Source organism: Aegilops tauschii, chromosome 6 (assembly GCF_002575655.3).
Source record: "Aegilops tauschii subsp. strangulata cultivar AL8/78 chromosome 6, Aet v6.0, whole genome shotgun sequence".
Lineage (NCBI taxonomy): Eukaryota > Viridiplantae > Streptophyta > Magnoliopsida > Poales > Poaceae > Aegilops > Aegilops tauschii.
The window spans coordinates 278,677,294-278,699,451 of record NC_053040.3 but is presented as its reverse complement, the minus strand read 5'-3'; positions in this window follow the sequence as shown (position 1 = coordinate 278,699,451).

The following is a 22,158-nucleotide window of genomic DNA, read 5'->3' as shown; positions in this document are numbered from 1 at the left end:
ACCTAGAGCACGCCTAGCCACTGGTAGAGCCACGGGAGAGCTTTCTTCCCCAACTCCGACCGCCGCGACCCGCGTGCACCTCTGCCTCCCATCTCTTTCCAGTAGCTCTCTAATGCATCCCTCCTTCTGACCCGCGCTTCAATTCAAAGTTTGCAGCACCCACCGGAATTCTCCACCATCACCCGAGCCGCCGTTCGCCGGAGAAAGTGTCACCGTCGACGTGGTGCTCTCCGTTGGTCGAGTCCACCACCCACCGACGCGGAAGGACACGCTGAAGCTCTTGGTACACTCCGATCTCCCTGTCTCGCCGTGGTTCGACGCCGGCGACCACCGCAGTCTTCGGGCGCCGGCGAACTTTTTAAACCTGACATGTGGGACCCCCATGTCAGCCTCTCTTCTTTCTCTCCCCCGAAGCGTTTTCTGTTGGCGCCTTCAGGCAAATACGTTTTCCATTTGAGCTGGCGGGTTTCTTTCCGAAGCGTTTTCTGTTTTCTTAGTTAAGCCCCTGGAACTTTTCTGTTTCATTACAGATGAGTCCCTGGACAGAAACCTTTATAACTTTTTAATAAAAAGTGATTTTTGAGTGATTCTTTTTCTGACAGTCTTATAATTCTGTCTAGTTTTTTATGGGATTTATTTGGAAAATTTTTGGAACAACTTTTATGCACGCGTTGGTTTTCACGTTAGTATGGTTTTTCGCTATGCCGTAGGTTCCGGGAGAGGTGACGGAGCCGCGAACTTCGCCGAGCTAGACTCCGACTTCTCCGAACCAGGCAAGCATGTTTGAACGTTTGATATGATGGGTGTTTTGCATGTTTGCTTGAATGGTTTGTGCATGGCATATGAGCATCGGTGAGCATCTCGTTGCATGTAAGGCAACTATCCGTGTGCTCCAAAGTTACTATGATCTCTGATGAGAGATCGCCTAGTCATGTGGTGACATGAAAGGTAGTAAGGTGGTATTGTTGTAGCATGCCAGCCTTACGATATCCGATAAACTCCGACGTTAACGTGAACTGAGTCACGTTATCGTTCTTCCCCTTTCCGTGCCGCCACATGTTTTCTGCCAGGATGCGGTTTAGTAAGTTGGTAACCTCTTTCCGTGTACACACCAAACAGAGGGGCCGGGATGATGGTTCCATGGCCCTGGATTAAAGCCAGTCATCCGGTCAGGGGGCATGGGTGTTTCCGGTTGGGACCGAGAGGGGGGCACCCCTTACAGCGCGTATATAAATTTGATCCCATGCTACGCGAGGTTGTAGCCTCCCCGTCTCAAGGTTTTTCTTGAACGTTGCCGAGGGTGATTCCTGGCTTCGGAATGTTGAATGGGTGTGTACTGGTTAGACGTGTTTCTTCCAAAACACCGTAAACGGAACTAGTCCCCGTGACTACTGAAATCCGTTGGCTGTGGTTAAAGTACAAACTCTGCAGAGTCAAATCCTTCCGAGTCATCGTATCCATGGTCAAGTATCGTGATCAGTATATCCTTATCTATGTCAATCCTCGGGGTAAATCCCCGGTGAACAAGCTTGAGTGGTAAACCCATTTCAATTGTTATTCCTGTGGATGGACTAACCTTTATTTACCTTGTACTTGTAATGATTTATATTCTTGTGTTACTGAATTATTGAGTTAAGATATAATCCCTTTATGTGATGTCGCTCAGATGTCCTACTGTGGCACGCACTGTCTTTTATTTTCTGTTATAAGCCCTTTATGTGGTGTCGCCCCGACGCCCGACTGCGGCATTATTATTCTTGCAGCTTCCTCTCGAGGAGTCATTCAGACCCTCGTTTGGCACCGGCATTATTATTCTTGCAGCTTCCTCTCGAGGAGTCATTCAGACCCTCGTTTGGCACCGGCATTATTATTCTTGCAGCTTCCTCTCGAGGAGTCATTCAGACCCTCGTTTGGCACTGGTATTATTATTCCTGCAGTTTCCTCTCGTGGAGTCATTCAGACCCTCGTTTGGCACCCAGTATTTATCTTGGGATTTCGGGAGGACTACCGCCCGACTTCTCTATTATTTCCCCATGCATTATTGTCTCTATGTCTGAACGCACTTGTTATTCTGTTCTTATGCTTCATGTTTGCATTCGTTATATCTTATGTCCGAACTGTCTTGCGAGTACTTTCATAGTACTCACCTGGCTTGTTGATTTGGCCAGATGTTGACGAAGGCGATCTCATGGATGAAGAGTTTGATAGTGAGTCCGACGCCTAGAGGAATCCCAGTCAGTCCCGTGCGATCCTGGATATTGGTCACTTGTATCATATACGCTTCCGCCACCCACAATAAGTCTCCTCGAGCCTCACTCTGACGCTCGAAGAGCTGTTAGTTTATCAGGAGTCATATCACCCACTTCGTTGTGATATATCCACCACCGTTGTTATCATGAGTTAGTAGTTGTGCCACCTTATCCGCCGTTATGTTTTATCGGCGTTCATGTAATAAATTGTTGAGCAGTCTCCGCTCAACCTTGTATTATATTCAGTACTCCTGGTAATTTTCTTCTGTGACCAAGATGTTGTCTACCAGTGAGAAGGAATTCTTCCTCACTGGTCCGTAAAAGGGATTGGTCTCTCAATAAATACTTTATTGAAAAACCGGTCGTGACACAAACAATCCCCACTACATGGCCCTTTGCGGTCTGGGGCTTGGACATGGTTGGACCCCTTAAAGGGGGAAGCCATAAGAAAAAATATCTGCTGGTCATGGTGGACAAATTCACCAAGTGGATAGAGGCTAGACCAGTTAAAACGGCCGAGTCCGGACCGGTGATTGCATTTATATCCGATGTGGTGCACCGTTAGGGTGTCCCGCACAGCATCATCACTGATAACGGTTCCGATGAGGTGATAACCTGGTGTGCCAATCTAGGCATTAAGCTAGATTACGCCTCTGTCTACCACCCTCAAACAAACGGCCAAGTCGAGCGAGCCAACGGTCTTATTATGAGCGGCATCAAACCCAGGCTAGTGCGGTCTTTAAAAGAATCAAACAAGCACTAGGTCGAGGAGCTCGACTCCATACTCAGGGGGCTGCGGCCTACGCCCAACCGTACTACTGGATACACACCTTTTTTCATGGTGTACGGTGCTGAGGCCGTATTGCCCTGTGATATTATTCACGACTCACCTCGAGTGCATATGTATGAAGAGAGAGAAGCCGAGCTCGATCGGCAGGACAACCTAGATGCCCTGGAGGAGGAATGCGATGTCGCAAAAGCCCGTTCAGCATTCTATCAACAGCAGGCTCGAAGATACCAAAGCAGAGAAGTACGGGGCAAGACTTACAATGTTGGCGAACTAGTTCTACGCCTGCCGGAGAAAAAAAAGGACAAGCTCAAGCCCAAATGGGATGGTCCCTTCATAATTGACGAAGTTCTCACCGGAGGAGCGTACCGTCTTCGTGATGCATCAGACAATCGCCTCGAGCCGAACCCCTGGAATGCGGCCAGACTCCGAAGGTTTTATGCCTAGCGCCGAATTCTTTGTTCGTCCCCTTCTCCCCTATAGTTTCCATTACTTTTTCTCTCTTTTCCACCTTTATTTTTTGCTTTAAAGCTCTCGTATGGCTCGATCAAACTCCGCTGACATACACATCTTTACATATGTACGTCCACTATACCTGGGGGCTTCTTGAACAGAAGCTTGTTAACATTATTTGCCGAGCATTAAGCTCATCATACATACGCGTTTTTCCCGTGTGTCTTTTCTTCACCATTATATGCATCGATATGACTTAAGTTTTGGCCAAGCTGGGTTGCCTGGCTCCTGTGCTTACCCCTACATTCCCGATTGTTCGACTAGGTGGTAAAGGGAGCACCTCTGCGATTGTTACTACTGGGTCATCCGGATAAGTACCTCAGACTAGGTGAAGCCGAAAGCTAGCATTCTTAAGGGAATATTCGGTCGGTGGATGAAAAATACTCTTTGCACTCACTCTATTGTGAAATCCCCAGAAACTATACACACTGTGATTTTTACATCACAATTCGGACCTGTCTACTAATGCATGCACGCCCATGGAAAGGAACCCTTAACGGAGCTATTCTCCCTAGAAGATGTTTCTTACAATCTCAATGTAATATAACATAACTAGCTGGATACAACTTGTCTGTTCAAGCAACTATGACCCCTACGCTTAGTTTTCCACGCATACCCCGGCCCGTTCGGCCATGACGGTATTCGGAAACACTCCGCACCTTCGGGTCCGGAGGTTGAAGCGAAAAGGTCTGCCATGACAAATGATATACAATTCAGCTAGAATTCCACATGGTGAGGAAAGTACATAGTCACTTGGACTCAAACACTTCCTCCTCTATACCTTCTAACAGGCAGTCTAGCTTACAATCCTGTTGGGAATATTTGGCGGCCACCTCTACTTGGTCATATACTAAACTAACATGAATTTCTTCCCCATTTGACCCTAGTGGAATGACCCTAGCCATGTGATTCGGGTCTAGCTTGGTATATCGCGTTTTCACCAAGGCCCAGGCTTCCCATGCACCCTCTCGGCAGGCCGATATCTTCCATAGTCGGATACACCGCCGCGCTCCCTTGAACAGCTCTACAAGCTCCTCCATACTTCCTGGAGAGGAGTTGGACGGTCATAAGGCTTTATCCACACTCCGCATGGCTAGCCGAGCATGCTCGTGCACTTCTGACAGCCTCTGCAGCAGATCACTTGATGATCCGGACGCCTCCCCTTCAGGACGACCCGTCAGTACACTTGCAAACATGACTATATCAGTCCCATTTATCTCTGAGCTAATTCACAAATAGTTCGGACACATACTGAAGATACCGCCCCGTAGTTCTTTGTTCTCCTTCACAGAAGTGGCTAGCTGGTCTCGAACATCTTTCAATTCTGCACCCAATGCAGTGTTGGAATCCTGTAGCTTGTTCTTCTCATCTCTGACGCGGGTCAGCACACGCTCGCCTGTGGCGTGTTGGCTTTTCGCCTCTTTCTCTCCCTCTTGGGCGACCTTCAACTTCTCTTCAAGTTGATCAGACGACCCTATTATGCGAAATCAGCAGCAACATTAGCACAGTGGGTACACAATTATTGTTCCTTGGTGGAAGGAAACAATACCAGAGGACGACTTCTTCAAGTCTCCCAGTTCGGCGGTAGCAGCTTTTAGCTGCGCCCGACACTGCTCCAGCTCTTGGGCTAGCAGACTATTATTCTCTACGAGGACCTGGTTGTCCAACGATCCTTAAATAAGTTGTGCCAACTGCTTTCAGTCTCGGGGGTACGGGTATATGGCTATCCTTTTTTGACAAAGAAAACTTACCTGCACATCTGTCAGATATTGCCTCGTGGCTTTTCTAAGCCCGTCTCGAGCAGCTCGAATGTATGCGGCGCCCGAGCTAAAGATATTGCCTCGTGGCTTTTCTTTGCTGGCGCGTCCTCCTTAGCCCCGGGGGTGGCCTCGGTGGCCGGCCGCGTTGCCGTGGCGGTTTTGAGGGCAGATTTGAGCGCCGCCAGAGCCTCCTTGGTGTCTCCAACCACGGTGAGGATGCCCTTGCTCTCGGGCATCTTCTTGAGGTTGTAAGCCAGATGCGGGCGATGTCGAAGTCGATCAGCTCGGTGCGGTAGTTGTCGCTGGTGCCGAAGGTCACGGGAAGACGGATCTGCCCCAGGGGGCTGGCGGAGCCGCCACCAACCCCGGAGAAGGGCTTGCTAGGGCGGAGCCACTCGAGTGGCACATGAAGGAGGCTAAAAGCCTCCACAGAGAGCACATTGAGGCCGGTGCCGCCGTCGATGAGGGTCTTCGTGACAGCTACGCTACAGATGGTGGGTGTCTAAAGCATTGGGAGCACGCCCGAGCCGACGGTGGTGACTGGGTGATCCCCGAGTCGAAGGTCAGGTCGGCCTTGGGCGCTGCCCAACCCGGGGGAGCTCCCTGCGGCGTGGAAGCAGCGCCGATCTGGCGAAGGAACGACTTGGTGTGACGGCCCGAGGGTGGCGCTTGCGAGCCGCCAAGGATGGCCGCGACGGCGAGGGGCGCCGGTGCCGCGAAGCGCGCAGCGAAGAGGCTGCGCAGCTCTTCCCAAGATGCCACCGTGGATCCTGGGAGGTTGAGCAACCAGGAGCGCGGTGCGCCAGTGAGGGCCATGGGAAGCCAATTGTCCATGACCTTGTCGTCGCCCCCAACCTTCAGGACGGCCTCTTCATACGCTAGCAGGAAGGCTGACGGGTCTGCCGCGCCGTCGTAACACGGCGACATCTCTGGCTTGAATTTGGGTGGCCACTGTACCCGCCCCAAGGCGGGGGCTAAGGCTCGGAGCCCCCTGGCCCCGCCACGGGCATCTGTCATCGCAGCCGGAAGAGCAACGCCAGCCATGGGGGCAAGGCGCGGTGATGGCGGAGCATGGATCGGCGGAAGGAAGGCTTCGGCGCACCCCTACCTGGTGCGCCAAATGTTGGATTACAGGTTCCGGCAAACCCTTGAGGTTCGAACACTGGGGTGCGCATGTAGATGTCTCTCTCCCTACCTCGCTCTCGCAACGATCTCAAGGCCTAGCTTAACGAACCCAAAGAACAAGAGACACGGGAGTTTATACTGGTTCGGGTCACCGTTGTGGTGTAATACCCTACTCCAGTGTGGTGTGGTGGATTGCCTTGTAGGCTGAGGATGAACAATATAAGGTAAGAACAGCCTCCTCAGGAGAGGTGCTCTAGAGCTCGGAGAGCTAGTGAGTTGACCTTGGTGGAATGAGTCCAGTCGAAGATCCCCCTCCCTATGGTGGTGGCTAGTCCTATTTATAGTGGCCCTAGTCCTCTTCCCAAATGTTAGGCGGGAAGGGATCCCACAACGGCCAAGTTTGAAGGGAGACAACTAGCACAAGCTATCCTGACTAAAGGTGGTCTTCGCCTGCCAAAGGCTCTGGTGGTGATGCCATCTTGGGCTCCACGGTGACCTCCGTCCTGCCGTCCTGCTGGTCTTGGTCTGGTTCAACTGATATGGAAACCTTTGCCTCATGCCTCGGGACACCTCGCGTGCACTTGCCTCTTTAGCACAAAAGAGGAAACAAGGACTCCGTGCGCACTGGCGCCCGCCTGGCCCCGGTCGTCATGGATTGCATCACAGGAACCTCGCGAGGTGCCCCTTCCTTGATCTCTCCGCCCCTCGCGAGCCTGCCTGGTGAGGCCGCACCCAAGGAGGTCTTGCATCGTCCACCTCGCGAGGCTTGGCCCCTCACGAGGGTCTCGAGTGTTTGCTGGTGAAGATGGGTCGTACAGGGCCGCTGGTGGCGCCACGCCGCGGGCAGCAGGCAGGCAAGTATGGGGACCCCCGTTCCCAGGATGCCGCAACCGAAAGCGACAGCCCCGAGAAGTTCAAGGAGCTGGCTTGAGGAGCCACCGCCATGAACTACCCCCGGGCAAATCGCTCTGCCGGGGAGAAGGCCAGGTGCAAATGGTGGTGCCGCCGGCGTCGCCTGGCGACGAGGTGCCCGATGTCTATTCGGACCCGTCCCCGTCGTCCTCCCAACCGGTCTCCTCCTCGTCGCTATCGCTCGAGGAGGAGATTTCGTCGTTGGTCGAGCTCTCCGCGCAGCACCCTAACCGGATTCCCGAGCGCCCAAAGACCTTGACGGAGAGCAGGTCGGCCTCCACTAGTTTGAAGCGAAGGACGTGCCCCTCCTTCCGGCAGTGGGTGCGTGCAAAGGTTTACCAGCCATGACGAAGAAGCATCACGTGAGGGACGGGGAACTTTACGTTCGCCCACATCTCACCGTCGCAACATCGCTTCATGTGAACCCTCAACCTCGACGGCTGGCCTACTTCCTGCTTGATTAATTATTTCTTGAGATCTCGATTACAAGGGTGCGACTTTGGCTAGCCTAGTATTCGAGAGCTTGTAACTTAGTCCTTTCTGTCCTAGGGGCTCCCCTTTATATACCAGGTGAATCCCCGGGCTTACAATTGACCCATAATCGTAGTACAACCTATGTATTAGTCTATTTCCTACTTATCTTGTGCCTCACGTAAGGGAGATTCCTTCTGGCTTCCTTCTTGAGCCGGTCCTGCCATACTGCGGGCTGTGAGCCGGCCTTCTCCTCAACCAGCCCCCTGGGCATTGAATCTTGTTGCTCGTCACAGCCCAAATGGTCGGGTCATCTTTAAGCCACCACATGACTTCTGGGTCATATATGTGGCTGGGTCATACCGTGGGGTATATCCCCAACACCGTCGCCCACGGCCGAGGCAGAGAAGCACCGACCCAGTGCCGTCTGATACGTCTCCGACGTATCTATAATTTTTGATTTGTTCCTTGCTATTATATTATCAATCTTGGATGTTTTATATTCATTTACTAGCAACTTTATATCATTTTTTGGGGACTAACCTATTGACATAGTGCCCAGTGCCAGTTGCTGTTTTTTGCTTGTTTTTTACTTTGCACAATATCAGTACCAAACGAAGTCCAAATGCCATGAAACTTTTTGGAGATTTTTTCTATCTAGAAGACACCCATGGAGCCAAAGGAGCACACTTGAAAGGCCCATGGGCCCCACTAAGCTCCAGGGCACGCCAGGGGGCCCAGGCGCACACTGCTGGGTAGTGGAGCCGACAGGCACCCTCTCAATAGACCTCCAACTCTATAAATACTCTAAAATCCCAAAAACCCTAGGGGGTCGAGGAAATACAGTTTTCGCCGCCGCAAGTTCCCGAACCACGAGATCCAATCTAGAGGCCTTCTCCAGCACTCTGCCAGAGGGTGCAACGATCACGGAGGGGTTCTTCATCATCCTTGTTGCCCCTCTGATGATGCATTGATACGTCTCCAACGGATCTATAATTCTTTTATTGTTCCGTGCTATGATATTATCTGTTTTGGATGTTTCATATGCATTAATATGCTATTTTATATTATTTTTGCGACTAACCTATTAACCTAGAGCCAGTGCCAATTTATGTTTTTTCCTTGTTTTTGAGTTTTATGGAAAAGGAATACAAAACGGAATAAAACTTCCACGATGATTTTTCTTGGACCAGAAGACACCTAGAGGACTTGGGGAGGGGGCCAGAAGGTTCCCGAGGAGGCCACAAGCCTTTTAGGCGTGCCCAAGGGGGGCATCCTGAGGGCTTGTGGGCCCCTCGGGAGTCCTCCAACCCTAATCTTTGCACTATAAATTCAGAAACATTCCCCCAACATCAGAGGCGTCCACCAAAATACTTCTTCGATGCCGCAAGCTCTGTTTCCCATGAGATCCCAACTTGGGGCCTTTTTCGGCACCCTGCCGGAGGGGGGTTCGATCGTGGAGGGCCTCTACATCAACCTTTTTGCCCTTCTGATGAAGCGTGAGTAGTTTACCACAGACCTACGGGTCCATAACTAGTAGCTAGATGGCTTCTTCTCTCTCTTTGATCTTCAATGTTCTCCTCGATGTTCTTGGAGTTCTATCTGATGTAATATTCTTTTGCGGTGTGTTTGTCGAGATCCGATGAATTGTGGATTTATGATCAGATTATCTATGAATATTATTTGAGTCTTCTCTGAACTCTTTTTTGCATGAATAAATATCTTTATATTTCTCTTTCAATTATCGGTTTGATTTGGCCAACTAGATTGGTTTTTCTTGGAATGGGAGAGGTGCTTAGTTTTAGGTTCAATCTTGCGGTGTCCTCACCAAGTGACATAGTAGGGGTAGTGAGGCATGCATTGTATTGTTGGCATCAAGGATAAAAAGATGGGGTTTTCATCATATTACTTTAGTTATCCCTCTACATCATGTCATCTTACTTAAGGCGTTATTCTGTTCTTATGAACTTAATACACTAGATGCATGCTGGATAGTGGTCGATATGTGTAGTAATAGTAGTAGATGCAGAATCGTTTCGGTCTACTTGTCCGGACGTGATGCCTATATTCATGATCATTGACTTAGATACCGTCATAACTATGCGCTTTTCTATCAATTGCTCGACATTAATTTTACCCTCCGTGTGTTTTCTTTCAAGAGAGAAGCCTCTAGTGAAACCTATGGCCCCGGGTCTATTTTCCATCATATATTTTTAGATATATAAACAAAAAAACTATCGTGGTATTCTCACGGGGGGCTTGCAAGTCGACAGATGCCACAAGGGCTCAGTGTGAGGGTAAGACTGCCGCTGATAGGACCGGGAGCGGGTATGCGAGTAGCACGCGCTAGTTTACCCAGGTTCGGGTTCTCCGGAGAGATAATACCCCTACTCCTGCATGTCTGAGTATATATATCTGGGGTGTACATCGGGCAGTACAAAGTGCTCCTGGAGCTGTATCTGGGATTAGTGCCATAGGCATCTGGCTTTGCATATGTATGTGGCATGGTGGCCGTTGCCTCTTGCCGTATGGGTGTGCTTGGGCATACTTGCTGGGAGTGGATGGATGGATGGATGGCTAGCTAGCTCTCTTGCTAGCTAGCTTGCTTGTGGTTGTGTGCGTGAGAGTCCAAACTGGATGGATGGATGAGGCCTCCTTTTATAGTGTGAGGTAGCTTAGGATGTAAGCTAGGTAGTGGCATGGGCTAGGCATGGTGGGGTGTCACACTTGTCCCCTGGGTCACTTCATAAATAGTGCCCAGGGACAAGTGTCACTGTACATGATGGCGTCGTGGTACAGCTGTCTCGTCCACGGTATGGCCGTCTCGTCGGGGTCTTGTCGGTGTCAGGTCGGGCTGCAGTCCGCAGCCGGCTGATTGGCGCAGTCGGCAGCCGGCCGGGCAGAGCAGTCAGACGGGGAGCCGGCAGGAGCAGCCGGGCAGTCGGACTGAGGGGCTTTGCTAGCCCCGATGTCTTGAATTATTGTCTCGCCGTCTTCGTGGTATCTTTGGCCAATTACTCCGACAAAAACCCAAAAATACCTTGTTGCACTTTATTCATATTTACTTTAGTTTGCTCTTTTATTTATCTTTTATACCTATTTCTATTAGATCCCATTCTTGTTTGTGACCGTGAATGGATTGACAACCTCTTTTTAGCATTGTGTGCTAGTATTTGTTAGTTTGTGCAGGTGCATAGATTGAAGACTTGCTTGTGCCTCCTACTGGATTGATACCTTGGTTCTTAACTAAGGGAAATACTTATCTCTACTTTGCTGCATCACGCTTTCCTCTTCATGGGAAAAATCAATGCAAACTCAAGAAATAGCAGGAAGAATTTTTGGCGCCGTTGCCGGGGAGGTTCTACATCAAGCCTACCAAGTACCCATCGTAAACTCTCATCTCTTGCACTTACATTATTTGCCAATTGCCTCTCGTTTTCCTCTCCCCCACTTCTAACTTTTTTTTAGGAAAATACAAAATATTTTCCTTTTTATTTGCCTTTGTCGGCGTCCTGGGATCGGGGGTGCCCAGACTTGCCTGCCTACGGCCCATGATGTGGCTCCATCGATGGCCTGGTACGGCCCATCTTCAGGATCAACAACCCAAGACCCTCGCGAGGGGCCAAGCCTTGCGAGGCGGACGACACCAAGACCTCCTCGAGGGGCGGCCTCCCCAGGCTGGCTCCCGAGGAGCGGAGATATCTATTCAAGATGCACCTCAAGAGGTTCAGATGACGTGAGCCATGACGACGAAGGCCAGGCGGGCGCCAGTGGGCGCAATGTACCAGTTTCCTTTTTGGTGCTAAGGAGGCAAGCGCAGGCGCGGAGTCCTGAGAAATCAAGCAAAGGTTTCCATTTCGGTGCAACAAGACCAAGACCGCCAGGATGGCAGAGCGTAGGTCATCGCCGAGCCCACCGCGGCGTCACGACCAGAAGCTTTTGGCAGGCGAAGACTACTTTTGTCAGGATAGCATGTACTAGTTGTCTCCCTTAAAATTTGGCCGTTGTGGGATCCCTTCCTGCCTTACATTTGGGAAGAGGACCAAGGCCACTATAAATAGGACAAAGCCACCACCATAGAAGGGGATGGATCATCCTCTCACCACCACCTGTGACACCCCAAAATTTTTGACCTGGTTTTATTAATTAAAATTTTGCCAGGAAATAAAACTTTTCCATTTGTCTAAATTTACCCTTTTAATATTATGGGATTTTACCTCAAGTGAAAAAAAACTTTCCCAAAGGAATTATTGGACTTGTATGCCCTCTTTATAAAAACAATTCTTTATCAGTGGATTTATTTGCATAATTAATTTTCATGAGCTTTATTCCTTTAAAATGATTTTTCATAAGTTTGGAGTATGTTTTGCACTACAACCATTTGACAAATGCATTTAAAATTTCCACCAAAATTTGGGGATGTCATGTGATGTTTCCACATCACTTTTATGCAAAAATATCTTTTGGTTATTGGAGTTTTTGAGCTCTACATCAACTTTTCAAATCTGGTCCAGTGGGTATTTTTGCACTACAACCTATTTAATTATTTCTTTAAAAATTCTTCCAAGTGTTTGGAGATGTCAGTAGATGCATACAATTCAACTTCATGCAAAAACCCAGTGTTGATCTTTGAAAAATTTGAGTGAATCAACCTCTTTTTCATTCTGGTCCAGTTTGGTGATTTGTACTGCAACCCTATTTTATTTTGCTCTAGTGACCCTGAGCTTTTTCCTGCTTGTAGCCCTCCCTACCAAACCCTTAAGTCCAGGAGAATGGACTCATTGGAGGATTTTAAGTGCATGCAATGAGACCTCTTTCTTTCTGTCCAAAACTATAGTTTTGCAAAACTTGCACTAGCAAGTTTCTGGTTTTGGCCTAATGACCTGGCCAACATCACCTACATCCAGGGAGACCCCGATCTGGAGATTTTGGCCACTCCAAGAGTTACCTAGAGGCACTTGGCTTTTTGTCGAACACTTGGTGTGCACGATCAATTTTTGACATGAGTTTTAGTTTGCACTGTGATCTTGTTCCACTGACCCAGCAACCCTTTCCACTAAGCTCCTAGCCATCCCTACCCTAGTCCTGTTAATTGCCAGCCTCACTCCTGCACTCTAGGCTGCCCTGGCATTTCGTCGAGCATGTCCCGTGCGTGCTCTGGGCGCGCCCAGAGCGCACGTTTTGCACGCGCGCGCACCGCGCCACCGCGTCGCACTGCCGCACTCGCCGCGTTCCGCCCCTGGCCCTTGCTCGCCTGCAGAGACGCGCACTAACCTCGCCTACTCTCCACGCCACCTCTGGCGCCCTACAGCACCGCCGTCAGGGCTTTTGGCGGCACGCCGGCGTCGGCAGTGAGCCTCTGCCACGGACGGCGCCGCCCAAGCCACACCAGCGCGCCAGCTGCCCCTGTGAACAGCTCGAGCTTATCCCGAAGCCCGTCGGCACGCGCTCGTCGCCGCCACGTCGCCCTGCAGCTACAGCACCGCGGTCGCCGGCGTTCTTATCCTCGGCCACCGCGGGACCGACCTCGAGCTCCTATTTAAGGGATCCCCGCACTCGTTCAAGACCTCAAGCGACCTCATGCCTTCCCCCTAGTTCTCCCCTAGCCGTGGATTGACCGGAAGAGGCCATCTTCCCCAACTCCGGCCGGTTCGGCCGCCGCTGCCTTCCGGTGCCATTCGTCGCAACCAGCCACTCCCCTGCCCATCCAGCGCCACCACTCGCTTCCTCTTGTCCTTGCGGAACTGCCCAGCGCCTCAACCTCGATCGGAAACCACCGGAGCCCAAAACCCACTTCACTCCCGTAGCCCCCTCCGCCGCGGAGCTCGCCGCCGGCGACTTCTCCCACCACCGTCGACCCGACGACCGCCGAGAGGACCGCCCCGGTCTAGCGGGTCCATCCCTGCCCTCAGGTGCCCTCGAGGAGCCGCCGTTCGTCGCCGCCGATCGCCGGAGTCCCGCTCCCGTTCGGGGAGAGAAGAGGAGGGAGAGGGAAGAATGGTCAAACCTGACCAGTGGGCCCTCTGGACCCACTGTCAGTGACCCCCGCGCCACCCACGCTGGCTTAAGTGATCGCGTAAAACCCCGGAGTACGTTTCCTATGCTTCGGAAGCGTATCCTTCCCCGAAACGTTTTCTTTTTCTGGTTTTTATTAAAAACAGAGATTTGACCAAACTTTGACTGGCTATAGCTTTTAAAATAAAACTCCAATTGAGTTGATTCTTTTTCCTACCTCTCTCAAATTCCATCTAGTTTATCTTAAGATTTATTTCAAAAATATTTGGGACAACTTTTTGTACTGGTTTTGAAATATTTGTTATTTGAACATTTCTCAAAATAGGATTTTTGGAGAGAAGGGAAAGCTTTCAAAAAGTGCACCCTTTGCATACTCTTGAAGGCAAGCATTCTGAAACTCTGGCATAATATTTTTGTGTGGTCTTTTGATACAATTACAACACCACTTTGACTTGGAGCATACGTTATTTTTATGTAACGGTTAAGTCACGCACCTGAGTGCATATTGGAGGTGCTTTACTGTTAGAGATGGACATGCTGTGATAGTGATCATCCTCGTGAACTTTTTATGCATACCGGCAGGAAGCCGGGAGAGTCGTGGTCTTGGGTAGACACGAGCTTGTCCCTAGTTCCTCGTCGGGACGAGTGTGTCCGGTATGGCATGATGAGTTTTGATGAGCGGTGATTCTGTCTGTCAATGGAAATATTTTGGTTATGCTATCTTTCGGAGAATACTTGGACCGCCTGAGTCGGTCATAGGTCGAGTCTTGTTCAGCTACTTCCCCTACTTGTTTTTGTACTACCACTTGTCCCTGCCGCAGGTAGGGTATGGTTCAGTAAGTTATCAACCCCTTACCAAAGCACACACCGTACAGAGAGGCCATGGTGGAAGATACCGGATGCATCCGGTAGGCATGCCACCTGGTCCGGGGGCATGGGTGTTTCCGGTTGGGACTGAGAGGGGGGCACCCCTTAGAGCGCGCGATATAAATTTGATCCCATGCTACGCCGAGGTTGTAGCCTCCCCACTTAGAGTTTTGCTTGACAGGTGTCGTGGGTGATTCCAGACACCGGTAAGTTAAGCTGGTGTGTGCAGGTCAGGCGTGTTTTCAACTAAAAGGCCGTAGGCAGAATTAGTCCCGATGGACTAAATAAATCCGTTACTCGTGGGTAAAGAGTACACCCTCTACAGAGGTCATATCCATTTGGATAGCCATGTTCATGGGTAAGGATTTCAGTCTGAGATGGATCTAGTGACGGTATTCTGATGGAGAAACGGCTAAACTGGATCATAGTAACGGTATTCGGATGGAGAACGGCTAAACTAGAGCATAGTGACGGTCTTCGGATGGAGAAACGGCTAGACTAGATTTTGTTTATGACCTGTGACCCATGAGGATTATGATTATTATTATTGTGGACTAACCAGTTACTTTGTTTGAATTTATTGAGTATCCCTGGGACGGTTCTACCTCCTGGATATTCACTGTGATTATTCTTATATAAGCCCTTTAGGTGGTGTCGCTCAGATGCCCGACTGCGGCATGTTTGCTATTTATTCATCCTTTATAAGCCCTTTATGTGGTGTCGCTCAGACTCCCGACCGCGGCATGTTTGTTATTTATTTATCCGTTATAAGCCCTTCATGTGGTGTCGCTCAGACGCCCGACTGCGGCATTGTTATTTTATTTGCAACTTTTCGAGGAGTCATTTCAGAAAATCGGTCAGTGCATTCTATTTTTACTCCCGTATTGCATGTTCATATTTTTCCTGCATGCGTACATCACAGAGTTTCGTATAATTCGTGACAGACGTTATGATCATAAAATATTTCGGAGCATGATTACCCCTTGTTATATTATACCCGTGTTCATAATGTTTGCGAGTACATTCAAACGTACTCACTGGCTTGTCCCTGGCTATTGTCTTGGCTAGATTCCTTGCGTGGACAGAGAGTTACGACGACAGCCCCGGAACCCCTGTAAGGTGATAGCAGCCTCGCGAAGATAGGAGTTATCCTGGTCAGCTGTTCTTGTGGGAAATGGAGTCCCATAGACGCAGATGAACCACAAACCGGTTCCACCATCAACCACTAGAAACCAAGTGTTGTACTCCTAGGCCACAATGGTCTTGTACTACATATTTTGTACTTTGCTTGGAATTCTTGTATCAAGTTGGTGCCTCATTAGCTAACAGTAATCCTGGGGCTGGTGAGCACAAAGGCCGCTTTCTGGGAAATTTACATCCCGAAAATCCGGTCATGACACCACCTCATCGAGCACAAGAACACCTCTCCTCCTAAGGTTGTTCTCCACTGTAGTAGTTCATCCTCTAACCCTCGAGGCCAATCCACCGCAAGGTGGCCCGACACTCGGTAAATTGTTGTGTACCTTGTCCATTCGGTTCATCGAGCTAGGCCGTGGGATTAGCGAGCAGGCAGACTGGGGAGGGCGAGTTCATCGTACGCAGCCCAGAGTTCGAACCTCTCAAGGCTCTACAGAACCATGAATCAGACATTTGGTGCGCCAGGTAGGGGTGCCTCGGAGCCTCTCTTCTTCACCTTGCGGTTCTGATGGCTGACGATCCGAGGGCTCACACCGAGCACTGGCTCCTTCGCCCGCACTGGCGGTGCCGTCCACCCAAGAAGACCTCCACACCGCGCTCCAGGAGGCCCACACGCTGCCCAACACCGCCGGACATGGGCGGCGTGGGCCAGCGCCATCCGCCCTCGCGCCACGACGTACACGCGGCACCAAACGGTCTTTGGGCTACGCCGCGGCGATGGCACCACACACTCGTCGGGAGCAGGCGAACATGCGAGCCGCGCTGAAGTTGGCGGAGGGCGAGTCGTCGAGCTACCTGATGCCGCTTGTAGGGGTGTGGCACCCTTTTGCACCCTTCCCACGTCGCAGGTTGTGGCAGGGGCGCGCACCGGGCCCCAGCGCGCCCGCGCACCCCCCGGAGCGCCTAGGTGATTCGGCAGCATCAACAGGGCCTGCAACACCGCTCGTCCTACCACGACTGCGCCGCCTCCAGGCGAGGCAAGCTTAGGCGGTCCCTGGCGGGGCCGCGCCGGGATGTCACCCCACAGTCATCAGAGCCTGGCACCGGACCTGGCGGCCCACCACACAGGGCACCCAGGCGACGGCCCCGAGGCGGCAATCTCAAACGTCTATGTGCCTCTCATGGTGGACCTGATGTACACGCCGAGAGGGGGCCATCGCCCGCTCTCCGAGCCAAGCTGGGTAGCAGGGACGCAAGAGGCTAAGGCTTTCCACGAACCGCTCGGAAGCTTCACCGACCCTTCAACGATGACAGATGTTGGGTACAACCGATATCTTAGGAGCATGATTACGCTAACCGTGGACCAGAGGTGCACCAGGCCACGGCGGCGGCTAGAGACCCTGAGGACACGGCCGTTTGCTTTCGCCCCTCTTTCTGCAAAATCGACTCGCCGCCTTTTTGGACTGAGATTTGAAGTTCCTTGTGTTTATCAAAAACGGGGGGAATTTTCTCTTGATATGTGTCGGTTGCACATTTTTCTGAGGGGCTCACACCTGCTACCCCCTGCAAGCGCCCCGCGAGCGGTGGCTGGGCATGGTATGTGCGCGTCAGGCACGTTCGGGCCAGCCCGGGCGGCGACAGTACCCCTCTGGGGTCAAAGATGCAATCGCCGCAGGATCACCGCGCGCATACCTTGCCGTAGTCCAGAATTCACTCCTCGCGAGGCTCTCTTGGACAGACAGTAGGCTTCTGAGGAGACCTGGAACCTAGCGCGGCCCTGAAGGGCTCACCTCAGGAGGAAAGTTCAACCAGGACGTCAGGGCTCGTTCAAGACCTGCAGAACCAGGATAATTGGCAACAGTTACCCGCTCGGGGGCCAGCGGGCCCGTGATGGCACGTCGTAACTCCGTCCTTAAAAGGCATTTCGCGAGTTTCTACATTTCATTTCATACATTATAAGGGGCCCCCCTTCAAAAACTGCATTCACACCCCGCGGGGCCGCGCCCAAGGTTTTTCTTTCATATAGGTTAAGGCAAAAGGAAATACAGGTCTAGCCGGAGCCACTGCCTTCCACGCCATCCTCGCCGTCTTCATCCACGCCATCTGCATCATCACCATCACCATCCCCATTTTCGCCCTCCGCATCATCCCCATCAGTCGCGATCACGGGCGCATCATCCTCAGGAGCGAACTCCGCGTCCAGCGCGTCCACATTTTCATCCACCCAGGTCGTCAGGTTCTCCTGGATGAGCCCAGGCACGGGGGCTATGGCGGCATCGAAGTTGAAGTGGGGATTGAGGTTCAGGAGATGACTGAAGACGCGCAAGAACGCGCGCCCAAGAAGGCCCCGGTTTCTCTCCTCAACAAGCTCGTGAGCCCTCGCAGCCCGACCCTCCTGGCGGGTCACAACCTCGGTGAAGAAGCGGAGGTGGCTGGCATAATCTTCCTCGCGCGGGTGAGGGGCGCTCTCCTCACAGATGGTGCTCAAGTCTTAGTTCGCTCTCACCCTGAGGGCCTGCAGCATAGAAGCATGCTCGCACTGCAGCGTCTGCCGACGACATGCCTCATCTGCATTCTTCTTCGTGAGGGACACGGCGCCATCGATCTGCTGCTGGAGTGAGAGCAAGTCGGCATGGGTGGAAGCCAAGACAGCCTGGGCGGAGGCCTGGGCTGCCTTGGAAGCCCCCTCGTGCTGCTCAAACTCGTCCAGCTTTATCCTGAGGGCGGCGGTCCTACCCTTAACCTCGGCTTCTAGGAACTCCAGCTTCAAGCGGTGCTCGTCGGCAAGATCCGCGCGAGCGTTCGCCACCCTCCGATCGACCTCCTGTTGGATCTTGGCTTCCCGCACGGTGACAGCGTCCTTAGCCATGGCCACCTGGCACTCCCTCACCTCCAGCTGCTCAAACTCCAGGTTCTGCTCCAAGGCCTCCAGCAACAGTGCCTCCTCGCGTTTCCGGATCTCTTCCTCTTTGAAGGTGCTCGCCTCAGTGATGTGGTCAAGACGGCCCTGCGTGCTTCAATCCGTCGCTCAAGGCCAGCGTTCCAGGCCTAGAGTTCCCGCTCATGCTCCTTGACAGCCTCACGGTGATGGTCGGCTGCTCTGGCCTCCTCCAAAGCCCGGGCACAAGCCTCGCACGAGGTTTCAAGGGACACCGCGTGGCGCGCTCGTGGTGAAGATGACCAAGGTTGATGGCGACTTTCAACTGGTGCCACTCATGCGCCAGGCAAAGGTCCTCCGTCACAACACGGGCGTAAACGTCAGCAAGCTCTTCTCCAAGCCGGCTCAGTGCACCCATCGCCTCCCGGAAAAGCTCGTGGCGTACAATGCCGCGCCCGCGCGGGAGCTCCAGCGCATGGCCAAGCCCATCCTTCGCATCGATGGTTGTTCGTGAAGCTTGGGGTGGCTCACCTGCCCTTGCAGGGGGCTGAAGGCCGGTGCCTTTCGCGCCAGCTTTCGGGCCTCGGCGGAGGTGCTCGGTGGCGTGGCCTTGCTGCTTGATGACGAAGCTGGTGCTGGGACTACCCAGCCACCAGCGATGACCAATGGAGGAGCCCTTGGCACGCCTTCTACACCCCAGGCCGGACCATGAAGGAAGGGCGATAGGAACGCAGGATCGAGACCCCCCATCGGCGCATCTGCCTCTTGGACAGGCCCCGTGCCTCGCGCAGTGCTCCAACATGGGGAGCGTGAAACCAAGAGTGGGCCAAGGACTGGTGGAGGCCGCTCCTCCGGAGACCTCACCGTCTTAGCCGAAGGGATCCTAAAGAGCCACTATTAGGAAAGGACGCGACGCGCAGAGAATCACGAAAATAAGGTGCTTACTCGTCTATGGCTATGTACTTCCTTTGCTTTAGCGGTCGATATGCACCACCATTACAGCTCGGAGGCCCCTTCCTCTTTCAGAGTACTTCAAGGTTCAGTCAAAGATGGCTGAAGTATGGAGCGTGGTTGTCAGCATCGGGGACACTCGGTGGGGCCACTGAAGCGGCGGCCTCGGGAGCCTCGGATCGCGCCAGCTCTCCGGCTACCCCCTCAGGGCAGCTCGCCCGAGCCTCGGGGGCTGCCATCTCGGGAGCTCCGGACTGCCTCATCTCTTCAGTAGACGCCCCGGCAGCACTCGGCGGCGCTCGCCCGCCTGCATCCACCTCTGGGGCGCGTGCTGCAGGGTCGGCGGGCAAAGGGACCACGAGGACGGGGTTCTCGCAGGGCCCTTCAAGGCCGGTCGGGCACAACCCCCACTCATCAAAAAGGGGCATCTGCCTCACGAACTCCTCCATGTTCGAGCAACAGTACAGGAGGCAGCCCTCCTCCGGAAGCATGGCTGACGCCGGATCGCCCGTCAAGAGCTTGAGCACCATGCACAACGTCTCAGGAGGAAGCACAGGCACCTGGAGCCTCATGGGGCCCCCGCGGCCAGTGAGGGCCCACATTTGTTGAGAATGACACTAGAGCGGAGCAATGCAACACCGGACGAACTCCTTCACCACCATGGGCGCCGTCACCCCGAGCTTCTACAACCTGGCCAGCAGCCGCCAAACGTGAGCAAGCCGATGGTCCACGAGCTTCGCGTGCCCCCAACCAGAGCTAGATACGGCCGGCGCCCGTGGGAGCAAGAGCAGGGAGCTGAGCACGCCGGCATCCACGAACACGCACCGCTTCCGGAATCCACTTACAACCAGTGAGAGCTCGAAGTTGATGCCTGAGCCGGCCGTCGCCGCTACGGCCTGAAAGGCCACGCACCCCGAGCACTGGCGGGCGTTGAATAGGTGAAGCGAGAAGAAATGGCGAAACAAGGCCACGGAAGGGGCAATGCCCACCATGGCCTCGCAGACGAAGGCGAAGACAGCAAGCAGAATGATGGATTGAGGATCCAGATGCAACGCGTGGATTTGGTAATGCAAGAGTATGGCGTTGAAGAAATCGTAGAAAGGAGGGATCATGTCGGCCAAGAGGGCGTGAAGATGGACGGGGATCTTTGTGGCTGCCATGTCGACTATGGCCCGGGAAGCAGGCCAGACCACCGTCACCTTGCATTCATTGGAATCGGGGCGAGCACCGGACGGATCTTATCCAGCTCCTCTTGGTTGACCACCGTCGACCGCTCAAGGGCGGGCTCGAAGGCTGGCGGAGGTTCGACAGGAGCGCAGGTTTTCCCCTTCTACCTCGACCGGCGCCGGCGTCAAATCCGGGAAGTGGGCCGCTGTCTCTTGGATAGATGAAGAAACCAAGGGTGAGCGTAGCAAACGACGAAGGCAGGGCTGCGTTGGCAACAGGCGGCCGCCGAGCCAGGCGGATATCAAGGCTACATGGGGAAGTGGAGGCACCCATGTCCCATCAGTTGCCATGCGTGAACCGAGGCTGCATGCCGTTAGGGCCCGCGGCGCTCTCCACATGCCCCTTGGCTTCGCCTGGAAGCCAAATTCGAGCACGCGTTGGGACCGGGGGCTACTATCGGCGTCCTGGGACCGGGGGTGCCCAGACTTGCCTGCCTGCGGCGCATGACGTGGCTCCATGGACGGCCTGGTACGGCCCAGCTTCAAGATTAACAACCCAAGACCCTCGCGAGGGGCCAAAGCCAGGCGGACGACACCAAGACCTCCTCGAGGGACGGTGTCCCCAGGCTGGCTCCCGAGGAGCGGAGATATCTATGCACGATGCACCTCGCGAGGTTCAGATGACGTGAGTTGTGATGACCATGGCCAGGCGGGCGCCAGCGGGCGCACTGTACCAGTTTCCTCTTTGGTGCTAAGGAGGCAAGCGCAGGCGCGGAGTCCCGAGGAATCAAGCAAAGGTTTCCATTTCGGTGCAACAAGACCAAGACCACCAAGACGGCAGAGCGCAGGCCATCGTCGAGCCCACCGCGTCTTCACGACGAGAAGCTTTTGGCAGGCGAAGACTACTTTTGTCAGGATAGCATGTACTAGTTGTCTCCCTTCAAATTTGGCTATTGTGGTATCCCTTCCCGCCTTACATTTGGGAAGAGGACCAAGGCCACTATAAATAGGACTCAGCCACCACCATATAAGGGGACGGATCATTCAGATCATCCTCTCACCACCAGCTCATCGAGCACAAGAACACCTCTCCTCCTCAGGCTATTCTCCATTGTACTAGTTCATCCTCAGTCCCTCGAGGCCAGTCCACCACAAAGCAGGAGTAGGGTTTTACACCGCAAGGTGGCTCAAACTTGGGTAAATTGTTGTGTCCCTTTTCCATTTGGTTCATTGAGCTAGGCTGTGGGATTAGCGAGCAGTCATACTGGGGAGGGCGAGTTGTTCGCACGCACCCTAGAGTTCGAACCTCTCAAGGGTCTGGAGAACC